This window comes from Capricornis sumatraensis, chromosome 7 (assembly GCF_032405125.1).
Source record: "Capricornis sumatraensis isolate serow.1 chromosome 7, serow.2, whole genome shotgun sequence".
Lineage (NCBI taxonomy): Eukaryota > Metazoa > Chordata > Mammalia > Artiodactyla > Bovidae > Capricornis > Capricornis sumatraensis.
This window is the reverse complement of record NC_091075.1, coordinates 2,898,690-2,924,177: the sequence shown is the minus strand read 5'-3', so window position 1 is coordinate 2,924,177 and position 25,488 is coordinate 2,898,690. Positions and strand designations below refer to the sequence as shown.

At 35.6% G+C, this 25,488-nt stretch overlaps 3 pseudogenes; 2 read left to right on the top strand and 1 right to left on the bottom strand.

Moving 5' to 3' along the window:
• Positions 1-7,469: 7,469 nt before the first annotated feature.
• On the top strand, positions 7,470-8,298 carry LOC138082306 (olfactory receptor 4P4-like; annotated as a pseudogene).
• A 10,752-nt stretch (positions 8,299-19,050) lies between these two features.
• On the top strand, positions 19,051-19,816 carry LOC138082230 (olfactory receptor 4P4-like; annotated as a pseudogene).
• Positions 19,817-24,471: 4,655 nt separating this feature from the next.
• On the bottom strand, positions 24,472-25,250 carry LOC138082229 (olfactory receptor 4P4-like; annotated as a pseudogene).
• Positions 25,251-25,488: the final 238 nt, after the last annotated feature.

Genomic DNA, 25,488 nt, shown 5'->3' with positions numbered 1-25,488 from the left:
TTGAAACAGCTCAACTGTAATTCCGTCACCTCCACTAGCTTTGTTCATAGGCCCACTTGACTTAACATTCCAGGATATCTGGCTCTAGATTAGTGATCACACCATCATGATTATCTGGGTTGTGAAGATCTTTTTTGTACTGTTCTTCTGTGTATTCTTGCCACGTCTTCTTAATATCTTCTGCTTCTGTTAGGTCCAGACCATTTCTGTCCTTTATTGAGCCCATCTTTGCATGAAATGTTACCTTGGTATCTCTAATTTTCTTGAAGAGATCTCTAGTTTTCCCCTTTCTGTTGTTTTCCTCTATTTCTTTGCATTGATCGCTAAAGAAGGCTTTCTTATCTCTTCTTGCTATTCTCTGGAACTCTGCATTCAGATGCTTATATCTTTCCTTTTCTCCTTTGCTTTTCACCTCTATTCTTTTCACAGCTATTTGTAAGGCCTCCCCAGGCAGCCATTTTGCTTTTTTGCATTTCTTTTCCATGGAGATGGTCTTGATCCCTGTCTCCTGTACAATGTCAGGAACCTCATTCCATAGTTCATCAGGCACTCTATCTATCAAATCTGGGCCCTTAAATCTACTTCTCACTTCCACTGTATAATCATAAGTGATTTGATTTAGGTCATACCTGAATGGTCCAGCGGTTTTCCCTACTTTATTCACTTTCAGTCTGAATTTGGTAATGAGGAGTTCATGATCTGAGCCACAGTCAGCTCCTGGTCTTGTTTTTGGTGACTGTATAGAACTTCTCCATCTTTGGCTGCAAAGAATATAATCAGTCTGATTTTGATGTTGACCATCTGGTGATGTCCATGTGTAGAGTCTTCTCTTGTGTTGTTGGAAGAACATCACACGTACACAAAGGCACACTCAGAGAAAACAGACAAAAACCATAACACTCTGAATTGAACTAAATCTCTTTAAATGATTATTTGAAAATACTAAAAATATGTCATTAATATTAAATAAAACATGAATAGAAAAAAGAGATTATGCCAAAAAAGAGTTGGTTGGACTCAAGAAAGAGATTGTTAAAACAAAAAAGAATTTTGTGAAAAATCAAGATTAAATTGGAATGTAGAAAAAAAGGGATAGGGAACTTCCTTGGTAGTTCAGTGGTTAAGAATCCACTTTGCAACACAGGAAACGTGGGTTCAATCCCTCATTGGAAACTAAGATCCCACCTGCGGAAGAGCAACTGACAACCCCCACTGCAGTGAAGAGCCCAGGCAGCACAATGAGAGATCCCTGTGCCACAGCTGAGACCTGATACAGCCAAAGTAACTAAGTTATTAACAACAACAACAAAAAGGATAGGAGCATAATTTCACTTACATGAAATGTAAGAAGATTCACAGAGGCAGAGTATATTAAAGGATATCAGTGGCAGAGGGAAAGGAGAATGAAGAGTCATTACTTAATGGGTGTGAAGTTTCTGTTTGGAGTGATGAAAATGTTTTGGAAATATATAGCGATTACACAATATTGTAAATACAAGCAGTGTTACTGAGTTGTGCACTTAAAGTTGTTAAGTGCCATTTTTAAAAATGGAAACATTTGAGGAATATGGTCTCTGGAGCTTGAATAAAGTGCTGTCAGAGAAGAGAAAATCCTGTCTCAAAATGTTACTGAGAAATAAGAAAAACGTAAGTAACCATAAAAAGACTTGGTATTACCTTCCATTACAGGGATGAGGTATATAAGGGAGCTATTTGGGTGAACTGTGGACAGAAAAATCAACAGTGAAAGACATTGAGGAAGAATGGACAACAGGTTGTGGTAACTTTTCAAAGTGGTTTTATTATTAATAGACTACAGGAGATGCATGCTGGAATAGCCAGTACACTCCACAAACTGAACTGAGGTAGTATCAATGTTTTCCTTTTACCTGCCTCTTCTCTCTGATGTGTGGGTATTATGAGCTTTCTTTCCAGATCATTAAGTTTTCTCACAATTGTCCCCATAATAAAATAGAAGCTGATATGTACTTAGCTTCCATATACACATAGGGAACATATGATTTGGTTGATATAATTATTTTTAGGTCTTTGAATAATGTTCAGAAAAGTTCAGCTTCACTTTGGTCACATTATCCCAAAGAGAATTTCCAAACTCACAGAGATACTGCAATCAGTTCAGTTCAGTCGCTCAATCCTGTCTGACTCTTTACGACCCCACGAATTGCAGCACGCCAGGCCTCCCTCTCCATCACCAACTGCTGGAGTTCACTCAAACAAACGTCCATTGAGTCAGTGATGCCATCCAGCCATCTCATCCTCCGTCATCCCCTTCTCATCTGCCCGCAATCCCTCCCAGCATCAGAGTCTTTTCCAATAAGTCAACTCTTCGCATGGGGTGGCCAAAGTACTGGAGTTTCAGTTTTAGTATTATTCCTTCCAAAGAGGACCAGGACTGATCTACTTTAGAATGGATTGGTTGGATCTCCTTGCAGTCCAAGGGACTCTCAAGAGTCTTCTCCAACACCAAAGTTCAAAAGCATCAATTCTTCGGCGTTCAGCTTTCTTCACAGTCCAACTCTCACATCCATACATGACCACTGGAAAAACCATAGTCTTGACTAGACGGACCTTTGTTGGCAAAGTAATGTATCTGCTTTTGAATATGCTACCTAGGTTGGTCATAACCCTCCTTCCAAGGAGTAAGCGTCTTTTACCCTCATGGCTGCAATCACCATCTGCAGTGATTTTGGAGCCCAATAAATGTCTGCAAATTAAATATCTCCCAGTTAAATTTGCTTAGAAATCAGATAGGAACCTTGTGTTGTCTTTGTTTTAATGTTCACCATAGAATATAATAAAAGTGTTATTTAAAGAGAAATAAAGAATTGTTGCCAACATAAATGATGGCACCATTTTGTTCTCTTAAATATTAAAATAAAACTGGGAAAAGCGTTTTGAATTTGCTTAAGAAAAAAGCTGGACACCTTACCTTAGAGAGCAGGTAAGTTCTATTTTCAGATTTTTACAGAAGTATTTGTATAATGAAACATATTACTACATAGTCATATAATTTACTGGTTAATTTACATTATTGTACTGTGAAATATTACATGTACCTGAGATTTAAGCCAAGTATCTGGTGAGTTGGACATGAATTAACTTTTCTTTAATCAATCCACAATTAATCACTGTTGCTAGATCAATATGTTTTTAGAATTTATTATTTAAATATAATTTAATGATCATTTGCCCCTTGGCTAATGTTTGTTAGGAAACTTTAACCACATTTTCATACAGTCAACATTTGAAACTATTGCTCTATATACCTGGTAATACAGAGCATCTCTTTCATGGCTACATATTTTTTGTACAATTCATGTGTGATAACTTACCCTTCCTATGTCAATTGCATAAAGTATTAAAAATGACAGTGATAAACATTTTTTTCATAACTTGGGGAATGTTAAAGGGAAGCTAGTAAAGCAGAAAGCTGGTGACTGATATTTCAGTAAAGGACACAGAAAATTTGTTAAAGAAAAACTGAAGAGGTACAAAGTATGTTAAATCACTCTGCTCTTACTTTCTATTAATTGCCTGAATGTGCCCTATTTGTAGCTTGAGTTTCTCACTCCTGTATTTAAAAACACCACTTTTTCTATTACAATTTGGCCAAGACAGGGTTGTCAATTAAAATAGGAGGTTAATGAAGATGATCTGAATAAATATTCAGAATAAATGAAAGAGTGGCTAATAGTGCATGGTCAGATTTAGTTCTGTACATTTTGGAGACCAGCCAGGTTGGAGACAACCAGGGTTTTAGGGGTGACAGAGTTTTAATATATAAGACTACTCTTAAAGGTCTAGTCTCCACAGTAAGCCAAAGGAGGGAGAAGTGGGGCAAGGTTACAGGGGTGAATTTATGTGATCTTCAAATGATTTTTTTTCTAATAGAATACTAGGAAAAATTAGAGAGCAATTCTAGGGTGAACTTTCTGAGTCTCTATCATTCAGAAGTAAATTTTATTGTAAGCATTCTGTGTTTTTGTCTCTTAAACATATGACAAAATAATTATAATGATAATGACATAATTAAAATGAATTTTCATTTCATTCTATCAAATATTGAAATAAAATTTATTTGACAAATGCATACTGAATATTTAAAATAATCAAAGTGAAGAGTGAGGATATAATGGGAAAACTAACGGAATTAATAATTTGATTCATGATGAGATACAGTGCCATATCATTGATTAAATGAGGAATGTATTGTATAATCTAATTCATCAAATCCTTCATAACTTGTCATTATCCAGTCACAATCTTATTATGGGAGAACTAGATAACTCACTTACTACATGAAAAATTTAATAAAGCCTCCTAGATGATTTTAGTCTTTTTTCCACCTAGCACAATTCCTGACACATAGTAATTGATAACTGGTTAATAACCTGTCCCACATCCAAAAGACATGAGTTTTAGTTTCCTTTCTTTAGGGATTAAACAAGTAAAATGGCTCAGAAAGTTTATATAATTTGTTCTAAAGTCAAACATTCACTATTCAATATAGATTTGAATGGCATAAATTTTGTTTGGTTTTGTTTTTCATTATGTCCAGGTTAGGGAGAAAATGAGGCACTGGCCTTAACTCTCACCAAGATAAGATTGTTTTAGAGAGATAAGCTAAAGCACTTAACGGTATCTGGTAATAATTAGGAAAAAAAAATGAAGCAAGGTAGATAGTTCTAAGAACCACAAGACTTAGAATATGTGAGTAACTATAGCATGGTGGGCTATAGTTACTGAAATCAACCTGGAAGTAGTAGGAGTTTAATAGACTGTGATAGTATTGAGTAAAGATTGGTTTGAAACTGCTAGTCCAGGTTCACTTTTTCAGGAAATAATTAGGGATTCCAGAGAAGAATACTTAAGTCTGAACTATAGATGATGGAGCCTTCTATATACCTGGATTGGATAAAGATAATTTAAAATATCAGACTATAAAGGATCAAAGGAAAAGGAAAGCTGGTGGAGTTGTGTTTCTTTCTGAGACTGGCTCAGTTAATTTTAAAGGAAATGAGACACAATAACCTGGAGGGGAGTTGTAAATCATTTGTTTGGAAAATAATAGTCATCAACATCCAGCTATTGACTCCTCAAAATTTATGTTGGAACCATGGACAAGGAGTTAGGGTCCAGCAGAGATTCTTAAACATATAGTTTAACTCCCATTGCTTATTGAAGCCTAAACTGAAATACAAAAAATGAATGTGGCATACTCATGCCAACAAATTAGAAAATAGTACAACAAGATGAAGGAGACAATATTTTGCTTCACTTTTCAAATAGTCCAGTATTTTAAAGAATATCTTCTGTTTATATAATTATTAATTTTTGAAAATATGAAAATGACTCTTATAGACATATGAGTCACGGTTTCTATTTTCCATAGACATAACTGAAAATAGGGAAAATGCTTTCAAGTTGTTCCGGAATATAGATTATAGTTTTGAGTCATGCATTAAACAGTTTTTATATTTTAAAATGCAAATTAATTTCTAGGTATTTTTCACATATTCCTTCTCTTTCAAATGGCCTAGACTGAGTGCATTTTCAAGATTAAAATTTTTAAATAATTTTCAATTTGCCTGAAATAGTCAACTATTGGTAAGGCAAAAGAATCTGCATTTTAAAAGCTTTTGCTTATTTTCTTGATAATCCATAATCATTTCATTGATTTTTCCACTTTTAGTCTGCGAATGCACTTACCAAAATGGCATTTACATTGTCTTTTTCAAATATGATTTAACCTGCTATCTGATAAAGAATCTCAGAGGTAGGATTTTAGACAAATTGTAAGGGAAAAAAACGCTGAGAAAATATAAGTTAATTGATTAATTCATGCAGTAAGTCAAATATTAAATAAAGAATAATTTGTGATTGAATATATAACTTACATGGTTTCCCACAAAATCAAAAGAATATAATTTAAGGGAGAAGTTAGAATAGAGCCCTGCATTCTTTTAAATTATTGGGAATTATTTTAAAAGCCTAAAATATAATTTTTAGTTGAATGAGATGGCTTATTTGACCACTGCAAATATCCTCTCTTCACTCTTCAGTTGTTACATATTTAAATGTCATTTTGTGGCCATTGATGATGACTCTCATACACTAGATAGTTTTGCAGTTTTTTCTCTTCCAAACCCTACTTTATGTACACAGATTTGAATGTCATTTTCACTGAAAATGAAAAATAAGAAGAGGAGCATTACAGATTTGAAAATAAATTGTGAATATATTGGTTCTGAAGTTTGGAGTAAATGAAATAAAATATTTTAAATACTAAGGTCTTGTGTTTTATATAGTTGAAGTAGAGAATTTTGGTGTGACTTAGTGGAATGATTAATTCTCAGTAGTTCTCCCTAGTCTATGCTTCTTGAACTTCTGCCAGTAGAAAGGTATTGGTTTGTTCAAAGGTGTAATAGTTATGAGCATATTATTAGAGCTGGTCTTACATTACTTTACAGCAGGGACTAAGAGGAGGAGGAGGTAATAGGAATGGAAGAGGGAAAACCCAGCCTGAGATACAGGAACTGAGACACCAGCCTGAGATACATGTGATACAGGAACAGAATGAAGGGAACATTTTCAGGATGACTGATTATTAGGAAGAGTTGAACAGCTTGAGTACATCGATTAGAAAGAAGCCAATTTATGCAAGTGAGTAAGACACTGTATGAGACTAAAATTCAAGTGAAACATACTGTTAACCTCAAATGCCTTACTGAATGTAGAAAATAAATATTTTTAAAGTTTGAGATGATACCTTTTGAAAAAATAGAGGTAATTATACTTTATTTGTTATCTTTTTGTTTGACTATAAAATATAATATTCTATCTGTAAATTAAGCACATTTGTAAATTAATCATATTTGTAAATTAGGTACGGCAGATATATAGCTGATTTTGGCCATGTATATAAACCTCATGATTCCAAATTGGTTAATTTTTTCTACTTATCACATTTTCACCTAGGATAGATGGAAGAAAATTTCTCACATATAACATTATCCACAGATAAGTGCTTTTTTATTTTCTCTCAAATTTTCATTTCTCTGTCTATTTTCTCAATAACAAATAGAATAGGAAAGGGATGACTGATTTTTTTCTACAGTACCATTTCTTGAATTCTACCAGGGCATATTATCCAGTTATGTTTGATAATACATGCTAACAGAATGGTTGCATAAATATGCTGCATTCTACAGTGTTAGTTTTTAAATCAGATATCAAAGTTGTTTATCAGGAATTAATATTTTTCAGAAAGGGACAAAAAGAATGCAAGGAAAACCTTTCAAAATCAAAATCAAAATCTTTTTCTTCACGTTTTGAATGCTTTCCATTTTAAAATGCCCATGACAAGGAATAATATGCATCATTGTATTTACATATTTATAAAGATTGATAACTATTTAATTTCAGGTGGCTACAAACTGCTCTGAGTCATGGAAAATAGGAATAATTTCACAGAGTTTATTCTCTTAGGACTTTCTCAGAAAAGGGAAATTGAAATTCTGTTTTTTATGGTTCTTACTTTGTTACATTGCAATTCTTATTGGAAACCTACTTGTAATGATTTCTATCGCCTCTAGTCAACTTATGAAGCAGCCCATGTATTTCTCTGACCTTTGTTACACCTCCACTGTGACCCCCAAGTTGATCGCTGACTTGCTGGCAGCAAAGAAGACCATTTCCTACCATGGTTGCATGACACAGCTCTTCGTCATGCACTTCTTTGGGGGGATCGAGGTCTTCATCCTCACGGGGATGGCCTATGATCGCTATGTGGCCATCTGCAAGCCTCTGCGCTGCAGTCTGATCATGACCAGACAGAAGTGTGTTGCCATGATTGCTGCTTCCTGCGCTGGGGGTTCCTGTGTTCCTTCGGTCAGTTTCTCCTGGCCATCTTTCTACCATACTGTGGCCTCAACGAAATAGATCATTACTTCTGTGATGGGTATCCATTGCTGAAACCGGCCTGCACTGACACCACCAGAATCGTTCTCCTTGTCATCGCCAATTCGGGCCTCATGGGCCGGGTGACTTTTGTGGTCTTGTTGATATCCTACTCTATCCTACTCCACTTGCAGTTCCCACATCACTGTGGTAGTCCTCTCCTTTGCTCCTTTATTCTACATTTACTTTCGACCAGCAACTACTTTACCAGAAGACAAAGTGTTCCCTCTTTTATGTACTATCATTGCTCCCATGCTCAATCCTCTAATCTACACAGTGAGAAACTTTGAGATGAAGAATTCCATAAAGAAACTCTAGTGCCATATCGCAGTAAGAAAGGAAATGAACTAAAAGATACCTTTGATTTTCACCACTGAATTTGTTGAATATAGTAATTTTCTACACTGAAGACTTTAAAATGTATAATTCTTCCTTATATGCTTTTTTGTTTCATTTTGTTTTAGCAATATATAGATTTAATTATGAGCAAAAGCTTACAACTCCCCGGATTTATCCATACTCTCTGCTGTGCTCTTTACTAGTTTTCTTGTTTTCTTATTTATATCTTCTCTTCCCCTCTGATCTTTTGGCTGTATAGTCAATTTAGATATTTTGCAGTAGACTATCAAAGGCATCATGTAATACAAATAAACACTGAGAACCCATAGAGCCCATTCTTGTATGTGACTTTATTCTATAAAGCCAATTCCAGGTAGCAATGATTTAGAAGATAATTCCAACATTTTACTTGCATCATTTAAAGAATATCCTAAAAGACCAAATTTTGGACCTGCAATTTCTTAAAAATATAGCTTTCTACTCTGATAATTGTGTAGCCAGCAGCCATCTGGAGCTTCTCATATGTCCAACACCAGTACTCTAATCTAAGCCTCACATCAATCTCTTTTCTTTTGTTCAAAGGAACTGTCTCTCCCAACTTTGTCCATGTAAACGTGAACTGCAACTCTGGCTAATTCTAGCACCTGATAGTGTATATTTGTTATGGGCATGTGTTGTGGACCCAGAATTGCTTACTAACTGTGAAAACTGGGACATATGCTCAACAAACAGATGCTCAACAAACCATCCACCAAGTGATAATAACAGTCCAACACACAGTCTTGTGAGGATATGTGCAGGACTGAAACACTGCTTGGTCACACAGTAAATGCTCAATACATATTTGCTATTTTATTGCCCAGTCTCCTGTTATGCATCAGAAATGTAACCATTCTGATAATAACTTTCCTTTGGAGAAGCGAGGGTGTGAGAATGGGACTCATATTAATGTCATGTTCCAACTAGGTTTCCCTGGTGGCTCAGACACTAAAGAATCCACTTGCAATGTGGAGGATCTGGGTTTAATCCCTGGGTTGGAAAGATCCCTTGGAGGAACTCATGACAATCTGTTCCAATATTCTTGCCTGGAGAATCCCCATGGAGAGAGGTACCCGGCAGGCTACAGTCTAGGGGGTCACAAAGAGTAGGACATGACTGAGTGACTAAGCACAGCACGGTGTGCAATGCACCTATTACTGGTGAAATTATTATTATTTTTTTCTTAGAATGGACAAGTAGAGAATACCACTTAAAATCAATGATCACATCTTTGTCACTGTTCAAGTTAATAGCAGTTTTTCCAGTAGGAACTGAAAGTCATTCTGGAGCACTTTTGCCCAATGTCAGCAATAACTAGAAGCAAGATCAGGCCTCTAGATAAATGATTAGGAATGGGTAGAATCTCAAAAGTCTTTAAAAAAACTTCATAGATATGATGTACTTGCATGAGAATTTGTTTTCAAGTTGTAGAGAAAGCCAGGTTAGATAAAAATGAGTTGTCAATGTTGAGGATTCTTAAAATGGGTTCATAATGTAAAAAAGAAAAAAATAGCATAATTCTATGACTCAGTTGAAAATGCCCAACAAATAAACCTAAAAACATTATGTGCTAGAGATTCTTATAGATAATCCTAACATATTTGCATGTTGTTCTTTTCAGTCTAGTTCTTAACAGCTATCGAAAACTCCTGGATAGGGCATGCACAGTATACACGTCAGAGAACACAACAGAGCAGGAAAGTGAAAGATCACTTTCTGGTGTGAAATAAGCAGGGTCTTTAATAAGAAGATCAGCCAACCCTCAAAGTTTCCTTCTGCTTCAGAAGCCCTATCCTCCAACCAATGAGACTTGTATTATATAAAAATAAAACTTCAAAAATTAACACAGATGTTTCTGTTTTATTTTTATTCTTGGAATAAAATTTGTGAATGTGGATTATTAAAATACCTGGAGTCTGCAGCAACATGGATGGACCAATACATTATCTTACTAAGTAAAGTAAGTCAGACAGATAAAAACAAATATATGCAATCACTTACATGTGTTTTTTTTTCTTTTTTAACATACATAAATGGACTTATTTACAAAACAGAAAAAGACTCACAGAAACAGAAAACAAACATAATTACCAAAACGAAAAGGGGAGGGGAGGGATAAATTGAGAGTTTGGGATTAACAGATACAAACTACCAAACATAAAATAGATAAACAACAATGATTATTGTATAGCACAGGAAACTATACTCAATAACTTGTAATAACCTATAATGAAAAGTAATCTTAGATGAAAAATATACATACATATGAACACACATATATATGAACTGAATCACATGACTATATACCCCAAACCAACACAACATTGTAAATAAACTATACTTTAATAAGATAAGTAAGCAAACACTTCATTGTCAATATCAATCATTAACCAGGGAATTATGATTTAACTCCTTTCCTTTTGCAATTTGATCTCCTCCCTTCTCAGCTTCTCAAGAGCATCAGCCATATTTTTCTCTTCAGTTGGATCATTAATAGCATATATAATATCAAGAAAGAGAACAGTGAGATTCTTTTTAATTTAGGGAGTGATCTTACTAGTTCTTGCATTCAGGTTATTATCTACCTTTCATAATTTTTGGCTAAGATATTTTACAACTCAAAATAGAGAAGTTGACTCACAAAATAATATCAATGTCAACAATGTCTGGCCATAGATATTCAAATTGTATCAGGTGAAATGTAATTAATGATAGCCCTTTGGATACTTGACTAGTTTTGCATCAATTTACAAATTCATTTTAGCAACCCTTACTGATGAAAATATGTGGTGAAGTGTTGCCTGAACTGATGGTAACATCTTACTGGTTTCTACATTAAATATTAATAATAAATTCAATAGAATCTTTGACATGTCCATTCATCATTTTCATAAAAATTCAATAATATTCTCTTTTAAAATGTATCCTTTGACAAATGGTAAACTTTAAAGAAACTATAGAAATAGATGAATTCACAGATACCCACCAGCTGTTTAAAAAATTTCAATGGTACATGAAAAGATCTTAGAAGCTTTCAGACAAACAATAAAGATTAAGTAAATTTTTTTAAAAGATGAATCCAGACATATGATTTCAACTTTTCAACAAATATAAATACTACATTTGCAGGTAAAAAATGGATGAGAAAATACAATTGTCTTATAGAATTATATAAAGTAAAATTGATAAAGGACAGAAATGGTATGGACTTAACAGAAGCAGAAGATATTAAGAAGAGGTGGCAAGAATACACAGAAGAATTGTACCAAAAAGATCTTCACGACCCAGATAATCATGATGATATGATCACTCATCTAGAGCCAGACATCTTGGAAAGTGAAGTCAAGTGGGCCTTAGAAAGCATCACTATGAACAAAGTTAGTGGAGGTGATGGAATTCCAGTTGAGCTGTTTCAAATCCTGAAAGATGATGCTGTGAAGGTGCTGCACTCAATATACCAGCAAGTTTGGAAAACTCAGCAGTGGCCACAAGACTGGAAAAGGTCAGTTTTCATTCCAATCCCAAAGAAAGGCATTGCCAAAGAATGCTCAAACTACCGCACAATTGCCCTCATCTCACATGCTAGTAAAGTAATGCTCAACATTCTCCAAGCCAGGCTTCAGCAATACATGAACCGTGAACTTCCAGATGTTCAAGCTGGTTTTAGAAAAGGCAGAGGAATAAGAGATCAAATTGCCAACACCCGCTGGATCATGGAAAAAGCAAGAGAGTTCCAGAAAAACATCTATTTCTGCTTTATTGACTATGCCAAAGCCTTTGACTGTGTGGATCACAATAAACTGTGGAAAATTCTGAAAGAGATGGGAATGCCAGACCACCTGACCTGCCTCTTGAGAAATCTGTATGCAGGTCAGGAAGCAACAGTTAGAACTGGACATGGAACAAGAGACTGGTTCCAAATAGGAAAAGGAGTACATCAAGGCTGTATATTGTCACCTTGCTTATTTAACTTCTATGCATCATGAGAAACGCTGGACTGGAAGAAACACAAGCTGGAATCAAGATTGTGGAGAAGAATATCAGTAACCTCAGATGTGCAGATGACACCACGCTTATGGCAGAAAGTGAAGAGGAGCTAAAAAGCCTCTTGATGAAAGTGAAAGAGGAGAGTGAGAAAGTTGGCTTAAAGCTCAACATTCAGAAAACGAAGATCATGGCATCTGGTCCCATCACTTCATGGGAAATAGATGGGGAAACAGTGGAAACAGTGTCAGACTTTATTTTGGGAGGCTCCAAAGTCACTGCAGATGGTGATTGCAGCCATGAAATTAAAAGACACTTACTCCTTGGAAGAAAAGTTATGGCCAACCTAGATAGTATATTCAAAAGCAGAGACATTACTTTGCCAACTAAGGTCCATCTAGTCAAAGCTATGGTTTTTCCTGTGGTCATGTATGGATGTGAGAGTTGGACTGTGAAGAAGACTGAGAGCCAAAGAATTGATGCTTTTGAACTGTTGGAGAGTCCCTTGGACTGGTAGGAGATCCATCCAGTCCATTCTGAAGGAGATCAGCCCTGGGATTTCTTTGGGAGGAATGGTGCTAAAGCTGAAACTTCAGTACTTTGGCCACCTCATGAGAAGAGTTGACTCATTGGAAAAGACTCTGATGCTGGGAGGGATTGGGGGCAGGAGGAGAAGGGGACGACCGAGGATGAGATGGCTGGATGGTATCACGGACTCGATGGACGTGAGTCTGAGTGAACTCCGGGAGATGGTGATGAACAGGGAGGCCTGGTGTGCTGCAATTCATGGGGTCGCAAAGAGTTGGACACGACTGAGTGACTAAACTGAACTGAACTGAAAGGAAAATTCAAGAGGCAACTAAGGAATAAATATCTGTATAACATAAGAATGTCCAAGATTTACACTTGACTAAAAATTCTATAGATTAAAAAGAATTGACCCACAACTTCCTATTTGTTCATTTAAAATATACTATTTGTAATTATAAATTTGCTTATTTTCTTGTTTATTTCATTTGTCTGTCTCTTTCCTTAGTCTCCAGCCTCGTTGAGGACAAAGGCTGTTTTGTTCACTACTAAATACATTCTCTAGGGCTTCCCTGGTGGCTCTATGGTAAAGAACCCACCTGCCAATGCAGGAGATGTGAGTTTGATCCCAGGGTCAAGAATTTCCCCTGGAGAAGGAAATGGAAACCCACTCCAATATTCTTATTGGGAAATTCCATGCACAGAGGAGTCTGGCAGGCTACATTCTGTGGATTTGCAAAAGAGTGGGACATAACTTAGTGACTAAACAACAGCAAATGCATTCTCCATAGTAAGTTTTGTCCAAGTCAGACCTTTTAGAATTAGGAGATAGTAAATATTTTTATATGAATAAATTTGAGACAATTTTATTTTTGTTATAGTTATTTTTAAAATATATTTTCTGCAATATATGGAATATATTCTGCAAATATATGGAACATATTCTGCAAATATATGGAACATATTCTGCAAAATATGGAAAATTGAATCAGAAAAAAAGAATATCCTTTTACAAAGGAGTTTGCCTTACAAAGATAAATTGGGAAATTGTCTGCACATCTGCAAGAGAAGCCCATGGGGGCATGTGAGCTTCCTGAAAAAAGAAAAGCATAGGGGTAAATATAGGAGTCTTTTCCAGGCATCAGCCATAAATTATAATGCCCTAACAAGCTTTTTTTTTTCTCCCCAGGAAAAATTAAGTCTTAAATCCTGAGTCTACTCTCTGAACTTTTAATTCTATCTGTAGGGTTATTAGTATTTCCCATGGTAGCTCACTTCAGCCTTCCTCAGCTAACTGATTCTGCCCTGTCCTGACAAATGAGCATTATATACTCCATGTCCATAGTCATTATATACTCAATTTCCTCATAGTTTCCATGTCCCATGTCTGATCTCAGTGCTTTGCATGTTGATACAATAGGGAAATATAATTAAGAACTTTGGCATGTTTATTTATTAGGTAGAAATTGAGAAATTGAAGCTATGATTTACATCTTTGGCAAAGTATACTGATGGGAAATTTCTGTATCGTCAGAGATATTGAGACCTTTTCTATGTTACACATTTTGTCAGAATTCTCCTTAAATGCCAATTTAACATCAAGCAGAATATATCATGTATATATGTATATATATATGTCACTTTTCTATAGAGACAAAGGTAAAATATCAGAGAGACACATATTTATTTTTTGTGGAAAAAATAAATGGAAAAAATGCATGCCCCAAAAAAATCTCAAAATTAGTTCAATTTACCAAGCATATCTGTAGCAGTGGAACTCACAAGTTCTCTTGTAAGATTTTATGCAATTAAAGATGGATTACTTCATGGAAATTATAATTTTTAAAATTCTGACATTATATTAGGTGTGAAGCTACATCTTATAAGAAATCTCTCTGATGAGTCAACAGCTGTTAAGTTAAATCCACTTCCTAATTATAATAGTGATTTTCCTTAAAATGAATATTTGAATCAGTCTGATTGTATTTATGATAGAAGCCTTCTAACTAACATTTGATAAATTCCAGAAACTTTAAAATGCTATTTTTACTATTTGGGAAAACCTGGCTGCAAGTATCATGAGTTGTGATTTTCACATGAGCCCTTAAAATTATCAGTGCCATGTCTCTCAGCAGCTATACAAATATTACTAGATTTACTTGTCTTTTCATATTTCACAAATTTAATCATATTACTAGCCCTTTGGATTCCACTATAGAAAAAAAGTTTAATATGAAGAAGAATGCACTGGCCCATCAGATAAGTGGACCGTATTTCAGTGAAGGAACTGAAGATATATTAAAAAAATTAAAATCAAAACACCAGTATGCTTCTAAGATTATGCAGAAGCAAAAATGTATGATTAAATTTTCAAACAAGGTATTTGAATGGATAGTATTCAAGTGGTAGGTTTCTTTTTCCTAAGTTTAGTTGAGATGAAGAAAAATTATCAAAGGGGAACATAAACAACTGTCTAATTGGATAAGGTTAATTAATTCAAAAGAAAGAAAACAAAAGTATTAACTGGCTGAAATAAGCAGTACATTTACCTTCAGAAATGTGGAAAGTCAGCTCAACCCAGACCAAAGAGAAAGATTTGGCTAAATGATAGGATGTTTCCTCAAAGTGAGCAACCCCAGCCTTCTAAGAAAGAGCAGATTGTTTATGGCAGGGAAACTCTGCTATGTCTTATCCATATTTATCGCATGTTACAATATTGCACATTGTAAATAAGTTATTCAAAATAATACAATACAGCCATTGATATGATAAATATAAATATATTCAATGACAATGAATGTTTACTAAATGTTTTATCTTAATATGTACCAGTTTCTGTCCTAAGCTGTTATATAAGTGAACTCATCATATCTTTACAGCAGATCTCAGAGTTAATTACAGTATTATTCATTTTATAGATGAAGAAGCTGAGGTTATATATTTTATCTGTGATTATGCTCCAAGTGAATTTTGGAGCCAGTATCTCATTCCATGTAGGTCCAGAACTCATAACCTTAATTGCAAGAATCTACTACCTCTGGTCCCATCACTTCGTGGGAAATAGATGGGGAAACAGTGTCAGACTTTATTTTTGGGGGCTCCAAAATCACTGCAGATGGTGCCTGCAGCCATGAAATTAAAAGACACTTACTGCTTGGAAGAAAAGTTATCGCCAACCTAGATACCATATTCAAAAGCAGAGACATTACTTTGCCGACTAAGGTCTGTCTAGTCAAGGCTATGGTTTTCCCTGTGGTCATGTATGGATGTGAGAATTGGACTGTGAAGAAGGCAGAGTGCCGAAGAATTGATTTCTTTTGAACTGAGGTGTTGGAGAAGACTCTTGAGAGTCCCTTGGACTGGTAGGAGATCCAACCAGTCCATTCTGAAGGAGATCAGCCCTGGGATTTCTTTGGAAGGAATGATGCTAAAGCTGAAACTCGAGTGCTTTGGCCACCTCATGTGAAGAGTTGACTCATTGGAAAAGACTTTGATGCTGGGAGGGATTGGGGGCAGGAGGAGAAGGGGATGACAGAGGATGAGATGGCTGGATGGCATCACTGATTCGATGGACATGAATCTGAGTGAACTCCGGGAGTTGGTGATGGACAGGGAGGCCTGGCGTGCTGCGATTCATGGGGTCGCAAAGAGTGGGACATGACTGAGCGACTGAACTGAACTGAACTGAACTACCACTCAAATAGTGTGAGGACCTCCTAAATTTATAACAATATGGGGGTTCCAAAAGGAAGGAGGGGAAACTAACATCTTCTTGAGCATCAAGCTCTGGATATGTAAGCTTATTTACACTCCACAGTAATCCTGTAAATTAGGCACCACATGCTTATTTTAAGCAAAAAGGAAAAAATATTTAAGGAGGTGAAGACTCTTGCATTTGAGTATCAGAGTTGTGTTATCTCTGAAGTTTCTGATATTAATATTAATAATATTTCCTATCTTGTTCGGGGAAGGACAGTACAAGATCCAATTCCTGAGATGGTTACTTACATTTTCTCTGAGGCCTTGATCTTATAGTTAGTAATTATGTGTGTGTTATTTGCTCAGTTGTATCTGACTCTTTGTGACCCCATGGCCTGTAGCCAACCAGGCTTCTCTGTCCATGGAATTCTACAGGCAAAAATATTTATTGAACTGTGTGCTGCTGCTGCTGCTGTGTCACTTCAGTCATGTCCTACCCTGTGTGACCCCATAGACGGCAGCTCACTAGGCTCCCCCATCCCTGGGATGCTCCAGGCAAGAAAACTGGAGTGGTTTGCCATTGCCTTCTCTGATTGAAGTGTGTATCCATTCCCTTCTCCAGAAGATCTTCCCAACCCAGGGATTGAATCCTGGTCTCCTTCATGGCAAGCAGATTTTTACCATCAGAGCCACCAGGGAAGCACTTAGTAATTGTTGAGGATGGCCAATAGTTATTAAATATATAGTACTTTCCAGATATGGCTTTAAGAAATTTCATATTTAGAAACTAATTATTCAAAAATCACCATATAAAGAGATATTATCTTTACCTTGATTTTACAAAGAAGTAAACTGAGACACATACATAGTAATGAAATTAACACTGTATTTGTTACTTAATGGAGAATCAGAAGTCACACATTATTGGAACCTGGGGAGATCTTCAGAGATTATCTAATCACTTTTATTTTATGAATGGAAGCCTGGGATCCTAGTGAATGAACAGTTAAGCAATAGAATGGGAGGAAAAAACTAGGTATTTTGCCTACTTATGTAGTGTATATACCAGATGATTACCTGAATACAGGTATAACTGTTTCTATTTTAGATAGCTGAAGAGATTCTTTTATATAGTCATGCAGATTGTGTGAGTGAATTCTCTAATAAATTAAAGGAAGAAGTGCTACATCTTGTTTATTGTAATGTGTTTGGGGGAATTACATTGGAATTAGAGGAGCCCTTTTCTCAGTATATTATTTCCAAACTAGGCAACTATAATTACAGTCTGATAAGATGTAAGTCAAATAACTTCTGAATGTTAATTTATTTTGAAAGAGGAGATAATCTTGCAAACGAAATATAGACAAATAGGAAGATCAGAGTTGTAGATACATTAACCTAGAGATGCTACAAATGAAGTTTAAGAAATATGAAAGTTTCATGGAGTATTTCAAATGAAGGAATTATTTCCTCTTAAATGTCAAAACAGCTTCCCTAGTGGCTCAGAGGTTAAAGCATCTGCGGGAGACCTGGGATAGATCCCAGGGTCAGATCCCTGAGTCAGGAAGATCCCCTTAAGAAGGAAATGGCAACTCACTCCAGTATTCTTGCCTGGAGAATTCCGTGGACAGAGGAGCCTAGTGGGCGACAGCCCACGGGGTCACAAAGAGTCAGACATGACTGAGCGACTTAACTAACTTTAACTTAAAAGTCAAAAAGGATTATGAGTCCACTCACAAAAATGATTTGTTCTTCAGTTTTATCATGAATTACCTTAATAAAGGATGATTGATTATTTCTTGTATTATTCCTTCAAAATTATAACACATTGTTCACTTTCCAATTTTTTATTTAATTGATATTTATTTAACATTGACTTTGCACCAAGTACTGCAAAACATACCCACACACTCTACACCAATTTTGTGATTTCATTAGAAACCACTTAATCAAGCAAATTCTGTAGTTAACTCTATTTTACATCCTAAATTGGCACATTATATGTCACACTACTTAACACTATTATCTCTTTTTTTTTATTCTTGAAAAATAATTCCTTGCTTCCTCACAAAATAATTTAAATTATATAAAAACTGGAACTTTGTCTAATTTATCACTGTGCTCTTAGAAGAATATTAGTACTAGATATTCAAAACAGTTGTATTAAATGAAAATGATTTCAGTGGGTCTCAAAATAACTTGCCTTTAAAAGGAATTGGTGCCATTTTAAGTAGATACTAGGTTTCCATTTTCTCATCAATGATTAGTTTCATTGCTTTTGTCATTTCAGACAACTTTCTTGAACATCAGAGCATGGAAGATAGAAATAACGTTACTGAATTTATTCTCTTGGGACTGTCTATGGACAAGAAAGTCTGGATCCTCTGCTTTTTCTTTATCTTATTCTGTTACCTGGCCATTTGGTTGGGGAATTTGATCATTGTGATTTTTATTACATGCAGTCAGCTAATCACCCAACCCATGTACTTCTTCCTTAACTGCCTTACACTCTCAGATCTCTTCTACAACTCCACTGTGACACCCAAACTCATGACTGACTTTCTGATGGAGAAAAAGGCCACTTCCGATAAAATCTGCATGACACAGCTTTTCACCACACACTTCTTTGGGGGGATTGAGGTTGTCATCTTCGCAGGGAGGCCTATGACTGTTATGTGGCTGTCTGTAAATCTCTCCACTATGCCATCATCATGAGCAGGCAAAGACATCACTCAATTCTCATAGCATCATGTGCAGGGGGACTTCATTCTCTTGGTCTCTTTCTTCTTGAGATTGTTTTACCTTTCTGTGGCCCCAATGAAATAGATCACTATTTCTGTGATGTGTATCCTTTGTTGAAACTAGCTTGCATTGATACATACAAAATTGGCTTTTTGTCGTTGCCAATTCTGGCTTGATGGGACTGGTGAACTTTGTGGTTTTGATGGCCTCCTACATTTTGATTTTGTATAATGTGTGCACATATTTTTCAGAAAGCCACCATAAAGCACTTTCCACCTGTAGTTCCCACATCACAGTCATGATTCTCTTTTTCGTACCTGTCATCTTTGTTTACATTAGACCTGCCACAACATTACCATAAGATAAAGTGTTTACGCTCTTCTACACAATTATTGTCCAAATGCTCAATCCGCTTATCTACACACTTAGAAACGTGGAGATGAAAAATTCCATAAGAAGAGTATGGTGCAATAAAAGGTTCTGGGAAGGAAGGTTAATGACTTGAAGGTCATTCGTCTTTGACTCCAGTGACTGTCTTCTCATCACTCCCTCTGTTGCTGATTCTCTCCTGCTAATGGGAAAATCAGTTAGAATGTGTAAAAGCCAAGCCTTCAACAACAGCTTGCCTTCAGTGGTTCCTTCTTTATTTTCCTCTCAATGCATTTTCCTTGGTTTCACTTTTCCCTAATAATCCTCTTTGCTAAAAAAAAAAAGAGAAAGAAAGAAAGAAAGAAAAATAAAAGAAAACTTTTTACAGAGTAAAAACACACTGAAAAATCTAGAGAAAGAATGATGCTGCCAGTTAGAGAATCTTCCTGCTAATGCAGGAGACACAGGTTCAATCCTTGGGCCAGGAAGATCCTCTGGAGAAGGAAATGGCTACCCACTCCAGTGTTTTTTGCCTGGGAAATCCCATGCAGAGAGAAATGTGGTGGGCTACAGCCCATGGGGATGCAAAACAGCTGGACATGACTCAGTGACTAAACAACAACAAAAAGGCAGTTATAGGAAAATAGGAACAATTGCATACTGCAAACTGCTTTCAGAACTATATACCTAGCCTCGTATCCTACAACTCTAGATTTCTTTTAATCAAATACCTAGAGTTTTTTTTTTTGTGTGTGTGTGTGTATTTGTGAACTGCTATTATTTTACTTTAGTGAAGAGAATATATAGATCTAAGTAGAACATAGTATAAAGTCCAGTCTAATAGTCTACATGGCAAGTCGTATAGTCTGAAAAGCAAGTCACTCTGCGATCTGTTTGTGAAATGATATTGTAAGTATTGGGGAATATATATATATATATATATATATATATATATATATATACACACACACACACACACACACACACACACACACATAAACTCATGCTATTTTAACTTGGTTTGGGATAAAGTATATATGATCAAGGGATAAATAAACCACAAGTGACTTTGCTACAAAAAAGAATAAAATATAAATCCCTTAGTTCCTCAAAATAGATGATTTATCTCAAAGTAAAATATTTTCACTTACTATCTAAATTCAAATGTAGAATAATCCTAAAATACTATTTAACAAAATATAGATCAGACTCAGTGATGGGAATATATATATATTCTGCTACTGTGCTTAGGTGTATCTGACTCTGTGGATGCATAGACTATAACTCACCAGGCTTCTCTGTCCATGGGGATTCTCCAAGCCCAAATATCAGAGTGGTTGTCATGTTCTCCTCCAGGGGATCTTCCCAACCTAGGGACTGAACCCAGGTTTCCCACATTGCAGCAGACTCTTTACCAACTGAGCCATCAGGAAGTTCCAAGTATACTGGAGTGGGTAGCCTATCCCTTCTCCAGGGGATCTTCCTGACCCAGGAATCAACCAGGAGTCTCCTGCATTGCAGGTGGATTCTTTACCAGCTGAGATACCAGGGAAGTCTGAGATATATATATATATATATATATATATATATATATATATATATATATATATATATATATACCATATATATATGGTAGAGAGAGAAAAATAGAATTTTTGAGCAATTATCTGACGGAATTTAATGGAGTTAAGACTATCTTTGAAGAAGTAAGATTCATTTACCCAAATATTTATTTTGCTTAAAAACTAAACCAGGTGTTCCTCAGTTTTATTTAGTCTGATAATCCCATTCCACTCTATTTTCTGCCTTTTCTACTATAAATGCATGCCACAGTCCATGGGGTCACAAAGAGTCGGACATGACTGAGTAACTGAACTGAACTGAACTACTTATACATGTCATGATTGAGGATGAAATCTTTGATCTCTGCCTTTATGATGACTTCCTCCTTGCTGAAAAGCTTTAAATAAAACTTTGAGTGTTTCCCTCAATTTTATGGTTTTTCGTTTCCCTTACCTGACTACTTAGGGGGCTTCCCAGGTGGTGCTAGTGATAAAGAACCCACCTGCCAATTCAGGAGACATAAGAGGCATGAGTTCAATCCCTGAGTCTGGAAGATCCCCTGGAAGAGGTCATAGCAAGCCCCTCCACTATTCTTGCCTGGATAATCTCATGGACAGAGGAGCCTAGCAGGCTATAGTCCATAGGGTCACAAAAAGACACCACTGAAGGAACTTAGCAGACACACACACACAAACCTGACTACTTAACTGTCTTAACTGTACTTTGCCATTTGATGCTTGGAAAGAATTTTATCTGCTGAGTTTTAATTTACACATCTGTAAAATAACAGATAATTAGATCAATATTTCAGAACTAGAGCTTATAGAGCTTTAGAAGAAAAATGATCACATATATCTTGTGAAGATTGAAATCATATTTTATTATAGTGTTACTTAAACATGCATGAACATAAGCCACATAAATCTTCTGCTTATGTTTCTAATAAAATGAAAAAAGTAAAAATAAAATGTTTATTATAAGATTCTCATTTCACAAATTAATTTACAGAAATTGTTAGAATTGCATTCTAATATTATTATTAGAAATAAGATATATATTTCTAATACAACATTAGAAATAAGAACAATAGCAAAGCAACTTTGAGCAATTTCTAAGAATGATATTACACATTTCCTTTCAGCATCACAATTAGCTTATGAGCTAGTTACTAATATCTCTAACCAATAGAGAGAGAAAAAAAAAAAAACAATAAGGTCTTTTCATGGCCCCTTACTTAGTAAGATATTATTTATCTGCATGCTTCCTGTTCACTTGTTACTAAACTCATATTTTAATAAATCACTTGAATCATAACTGCCATCTCTACTATTAGTACAATTTTAGAGTAACTCAACATTTTATAATAATAATTTTATTGGAAAACAAACTCTTTAAACCTAAGGTAAGGTATTAAAAACTAAAATACTTGTTAATAATTTTCTCATTGCTTCAAGGTACCTTTAATGAACTAATGCAAACTATCATACACCATGATGTAGACTTCATAATATTTCATAGAATTAGCTAGGTTATCAATTGCTCTAATAACATTTTTTTTTTAATTTTTAGTACCTATATGAATATTCCCCTTATTTCCACATTTGAATTCCTCTGAAATTTTTCATTATACACTGTGCTATGACATTATTTTGTCTTTCCCTATATGGATTCATTTACATATTCAGTCTATCTATCTATCTATCTATTTATATTATATATATATATATATAATATGTATATATATATATATTTTTTTCTTTTTTCCCTTCACATGTGCTGCTGCTGCTACTAAGTTGCTTCAGTCTTGTCCGACTCTTTGTGACCCTATGAACCATAGCCCATCAGGCTCCTCTGTCCACGGAATTCTCCAGGCAGGAATACTGGAGTGGGATCCCATGCCGTCCTCTAGGAGATCCTCCCTACATCTCTTCCCTTTCCTGCATTGGCAGGTGGATTCTTTACCACTAGCTCCACCTTGGAAGCCCTTATACATGTGCAATATAATACATTATTCTTCACTTTGGATTATTTTCATGATGTCCAATGAATCTTATTTTATTAAAGAATTAAGAAAAAATTCAATTATTTGAAAATAAATGCTTCTTAATTCTGTATATATCTAGGGATATCAAAACGTATAGAAATTCTATAGAAATTGAAAATGTGTACCCTTTGTTTTGGGCTTCCCAGATGGCATTAGTAAAGAATATCCCTGCAATGTAGGAGATGCAGGAGGCCTGGGTTGGATCCCTCGATGGGTAAGATCCCCTGAAGGAGGGCACAGCAACGTGATGGTAATGGAAAATCAAAAGTATACACTAGGTTGAATAGTTTCATTTACCATCATTTACTTCTGTTTTTACAACCCCATTGGCTTCAACTAAGATAACATACAGATTCTGAAATGTTCCTGCCACTAACCTTTCCACTAGAAGAGTATCCATACATCTCAGACATTGAAAAGTGGGCAGACATCCTACTTACTTGATATAATCCCATTTTATGTCCATTATTTCAGCATAATTATTAGCAGAACTCCTCTTTTTATACTCAAATTGTCTCAATTTGAGCAATAAATCATATAGCTACCCTTTTTATTTCCAAACGAATTTATCAGTATATATGAGGATATTGTTATGGTAAAAGGCTATATCATTATTAATTTTTGTCATTTTTACGATGATTTCATTAAAATCACTTTAGAAACATGTTCCAATTTTTATATAGTGATTTTCACATAAATCATATTTTTGTTGTTCAGTTCCTACATTTTTGCTTTTCAAAGAGTTGCAATGAATATGGGAAGTCCTCAGATGAGTAGAAAATAAGACTTTAAATTTCAGATACTCCTTTTTTTATGAGACTGCAGGGAGTATAGCAAGGTTCTATGGACTTTCTGTCTGGGATGATCAACATGACTGTAGCTTATGTACATTTGGAGATTCATTTCATGGAACTAAAGTATGGGGAGATTAGAATGGTAACCTCCATTTAGTGACTTATGGAAAGAGAAAAAAAAATCAAAGCAAAGTGTAACTTCAACAAGGAAATGATGACTCCTATTACTAGGGGAAGATGTTAATAAGAAATGTGGATTGATAGAAGAAAGGATTTCAACTAATGCTAGTGTTTATGCTTAGATTTTCTAGTGTAAGTTCCATTGTTTATTAAACTAAAATATGCAAATATCACTTGAATAGGATGTGTAATGAGGAGGCAAAGTAGCTTTCAGATGATTTGCCTTGCAATCAAAAATGGTTTCTGGAACCACATCTTTCTCAGGGCATTCTTCATCTCTGCATTTCTGAGACTGTAAATCAGAGGGTTGAACATGGGAGCAATGATGGTGTAGAAGAGAGCAAACACCTTGTCTTCTGGAAACGTTGTGTTGGTTCTAATGTAAATGAAGAGAATAGGCACAAAGAACAGAACCACAACTGTGATGAGGGAACTACAAGTGGAAAGAGCTTTGTACCGGCTTTCTGTAGAGTAAGCCTTGATGGTGTATAATATAAAAATGTAGGACAGCATCACGACCACAAAGATCACCAATCTCATTATGCCTGCATTGGCCACCACTAGGATACCAACTCCATAGGTGTCCATGCAGGCCAGTTTCAGCCAAGGATACACATCACAGAAATAGCGATCTATTTAATAGGCACCACAGAATGGTAAGTTAATGGTGAGGAGACCTTGGACAAAGGAGTGCAGAAATGCCCCAGTACAACAAGCACTGACCGTGGCACAGTCTGTGCCTGCTCATGATGACGGTGCAGTGCAGGGGCCTGTGGATGGCCACATAGCGGCCAGAGGCCATCCTCTTACCAGAGAGGATGGTCAGAGATATCAGTCCCCCCAAAGAAGTGCATAGCAAAAAGCTGTGCCATGCAGTCACTGTATGAAATTGTGCTTGTTTCTGCCAGCAAGCCAGTGACTAACTTGGGTGTCACTGTTGAGGTATAACACAGATCTAATAGAGCAAGGTAATTAAGGAAGAAATGCATGGGTTGACCATTTAGCTGGCTGCATGTGATAGAAATCATGATGAGCAAGTTTCACATCCAAATAGCTATGTAACAAAATAAGAATAGTAGGAAGCACATATGTTTGATTTTCATGTTCTGGGAAAGCCCCAAGAGAATGAATTCAGTGATGTCATTGGTATATTTCATGGTCTAATACAGTGAAGACTCAGTGAGTTTGCCTGGAAAAAAAGGACAGGTTTGCATGAGAAATATTGAC